This window comes from Apium graveolens, chromosome 9 (assembly GCF_009905375.1).
Source record: "Apium graveolens cultivar Ventura chromosome 9, ASM990537v1, whole genome shotgun sequence".
Taxonomy (NCBI): Eukaryota; Viridiplantae; Streptophyta; class Magnoliopsida; order Apiales; family Apiaceae; genus Apium; species Apium graveolens.
Genome location: NC_133655.1, coordinates 16,856,272 through 16,860,114, shown reverse-complemented (window position 1 = coordinate 16,860,114; position 3,843 = coordinate 16,856,272). Strand labels below are relative to the sequence as shown.

The 3,843-nt window shown below is 40.3% G+C and overlaps 1 non-coding gene across 1 annotated transcript; it reads right to left on the bottom strand.

Moving 5' to 3' along the window:
* Window positions 1-2,839: 2,839 nt before the first annotated feature.
* On the bottom strand, window positions 2,840-2,946 carry LOC141687756 (small nucleolar RNA R71). The gene has a single exon (XR_012561240.1). It is a non-coding gene; the product is annotated as a small nucleolar RNA R71 (small nucleolar RNA).
* Between the last annotated feature and the right edge of the window lie 897 nt (window positions 2,947-3,843).

Here is a 3,843-nt window from a genome sequence, read left to right as displayed (position 1 = left end):
TATCTGGGGTCTGGTGGCCTGGTGAGCCTCCAAATCACGTCTCAGCCTTTGGATTTTAGCCTCATGAGCCCTGATCTTTTCCTGCACTTCTTGGGGATTCGCCCCTGGGGTGCTCTGGGGGCGTTGCTTTCCATCGGCCATTGGCTCTTTTCCAGGACGCCTCCTTCTCGGGGCCACTTCATCATCCGAAGATTCGGAGTCTCTCTTAGTGTATGGACCAGAAATTCCCGATCCTCAGGGATAGGACCCAAACCTCGTATATAGGGGGACGACCGCCCTCGTGCTTCGCTTCGCCCAGCATATCCGCTTCCTCCAACCTCAGGGTGAAGGGGCATCCCATAAGGGGGTTAGTAGTAACAATAGTTTAATATTCATACCCGACGGGTCGAGAATTCACAGGTATATGTATTTGTTGAACTTGAGGATTCGTACCTTGAATCGGGGGAGTTGTCCCTTGTAGCTGGGGTTGAGTTGCCCCTGTCAGGGCTTCCTCCTGAGTAGATGCATAAGTTGAATGGGGAGGAACCTCCACGGTTGATGAAATCACCTGGGTTGTCTCTGATGGTGTTCCTTCCTCTAGAGCTCCAATTGTTCTCCGTGTTCTCGCCATGGTTGTTATTGTGCTTCCCACAGACGGTGCCAAATGTTATAGATAAAAAACTAAGGTTATTATTTGCTGTATTTATTACTAAGATTCGGGAGCTCAAGGCCTTTAATGGCTGCTCTCGTGTATCGTAGCTTAATTCTGCCTTTACGAGATGCCTACGTATCTCTGTGAATTAGAGAATCAAGCCAAAAAACGTAGTTCTGATTTGTGGGGTGAGGCCCCTTATATAGATGTGGGAGTCCTTGAATTGGACTTGGTATAGGAGAGTTGGTGGACAAGCCTCTGAATTAGGATAGACTTAGGAGTCCTAGGAAGTAGGAAGCTGATTCCTTATCCTTTTAGGTCCCCTTGAGGCTAATCTATAAGAATTTATATCCTTATCGGGACTCTTCTCAATAGCTGATTTTTCCCTTATTAATTAATTACGAAATTAATTAATAATTAGGGCTTTTGGGCCTTTTTTATTCCATCAGGCCTGATCTGGTCCATCAGGCTTAACCTTTCTGGTCTGAGTATCATATATCTTTTTATTGGGCCTAGCAGCCCACAGCTTGTATAATTAATGCAGTATTTAATTATACAATCATAATTTATTTATTCCTATCATATATATAAAGACATTTTTCATATAGAAGAGCGAGGAGATAACATCAAGAAGACCTAATGGCATAATACAACGAAGGAGAAGAAGACCTTGTTTTTACTTGTGATTCTTTGCTTAAGTTATAATCTTGGATGCTTGTTTTCTTTGTTATTTGAACCTAATACTCTGGTTAACGTACTTCGTTATTATTATTCAGTTATTTCATACCTAGTTTATCTTAGTTTATTTAACATGTTTTTATTGGAACCCATAGAGAAAATGAGTTCGATTATGAACTAACCGTTATCGTGGGGTTCTAACGGATTTACTTATGAATTTCTATAGTTATTTGTTTCAATATCTTGGTGTGTGGTGATTGATTGATATCCTAGTATTGGTTAAGCGTATTCGTCTTATGTGCGTCGTAAATATATAAGATATCTTGTTAATCTCGATTGAAGCGACAGTGAATATAGAGATTTAGAACTTTCCATGCTAGCATAGGTTCATGTATAATTGTTATACATGATTCGTAGGTAATTTTAACCATCTTACTTTTCCTATGTAATCACAATAGATAACATGCGTATTAAACCTTTATGTTTTCAAATTCTATAGACATATAGGGTCTTAATATAATTGGTGTCTGTTCAGTTTCTATCTCTTTTGTGGATGTCTGGTAGTAGGTATTTGTACAACGTAAGTTGGCGTTTACTAGTTTCGTGTTATCTGATTAGTTATCATCACCATTGCATGCTAAGGTTAAGAGTAAGGACTTTGAATGAAGAATATAATGAAGTTAGAATCCCATGTTTGTTTCATATAGTTAATTTAATCAATTTTAATCTTAGTTAATTGTATGTTAGTTAGTCTTAGTTAGAAACATCTCAACTTGTTATTGTCTTACCATTGAGCGATAGTCATACCATTGTTGCATAGGTGCATAATCTTAAGTTAGCCAAAAAGAGTCTTTGTGGGAACGAATCTAATTTATATCTTATACTACTTGCGAACGCGTATACTTGCGTGTAATTTTAGCGTGTGTTTCGGCCCTAACAAGTTTTTGGCGCCGATGCCGGGGACTCGGCCTTAATTTTTAGTTTATATTCTTGATATCAGTGGTCGTTAAAGTTCACTGACTCAGATTCTTTTACTTTCACGGTTTACTCGTTGTGTTTCAGGTACTCGAGAGAGCGTGTATGCGAACACATTCTCAATCTCTTAAGGAAATGATTGAAAAAGAAGAAATAATCATTACAATGGGAGATCTAGCAGCATCAACGAAAGCGTTGATGGATTTTTCTCAACCAAAGATCAATGACATTCAATCTAGCATTGTCAGGCCAACCATCGCGGCTATTACCTTCGAGATCAAGCCTGGCACGATCCAGATGGTCTAGAACTCAGTTCAATTTGGGGTTGCTCCAACAGAAGATCCTAATATTCACATCAGGGATTTCATAGAGATTTGCGACACCTTCAGGTTCATTGGTGTGTCTGAAGATGCTGTGAAATTGAGAATTTTCCCATTCTCTCTGAGGGACAAGGCTAAGAGTTGGTTACACTCTCTACCAGCTGGTTCGATTACTACTTGGGAAGATCTTGCTCAAAAGTTTCTCACTAAATTCTTCCCTATGGCAAAGACAGTTGCAATCAGGAACACTCTTACTCAATTCGCGCAGCAATTGGGTGAATCTTAATGTGAAGCTTGTGAGCGCTACAAGGAGATGCTTAGAAAGTGTCATCATCATGGAATACCTGACTGGATGGTGATCAATTGCTTTTATAATGTTTTGGGAGCACAGTCCAGACCTATGCTCGATGCAACATCAGAAGGAGCGTTATGGGCTAAGAGCTATGATGAAGCTTATGAGATAATTGAATTGATGGCTAGTAATGAATATCAAAACCAAACTCAGAGACTACCTCAAGGTAAGGTAGCAGGAATTCTGGAGGTGGATACAGCTACGGCTATCACTGCTTAACTAAAGGCGATAACTATGAAAATCGATTCTCTGGCCAACTATGGAGTCAATCAGATAGACAGTGTTTGTGAGCTGTGTGCGGGTGTGCATGCGACAGAGCAATGCGCTATATGTAGTGAATCAGCTCAGTTTGTGAGAAAATTTCAGAGATCGCAGCAACCAGTTGCAGACACTTATCATCCTGACAACTAGAATCATCCTAATTTCTGCTGGAGCAATAATCCAGATTGCGGTGCAACAGCCTTATCAGCAGTATGCAACAAAGCAATTCAACCCTCCTGGTTTTCAACAACCGCAATATGTAACAAGACAATAACTCCAACTTCAACAACTATCACATGGAAGTACAAGTCAATCTAATGAAACATCTGAATTGGAGGAGTTGAGGCTCATGTGCAAGAGCCAAGTTGTTTCTATCAAGACTCGGGAGAATCAAATTGGGCAAATTACCAATGCACTATTGAACCGACCTCAAGGAACTCTTCCTAGTGATACAGAAGCTAATTAAGGCAAGAGGGAAGTCGAAGAACAGGTGAACGCCATCACCTTGAGGTCTGAAAAGGTCACAAGCCCCCAAATTCAGCAAGATGAAGAGTCTGAAAATTCTGTCCAGAATGCAGGTGCGTCTGCACCCTTGCCAATTCCATAAAATGAGATTGTAGCTGAAA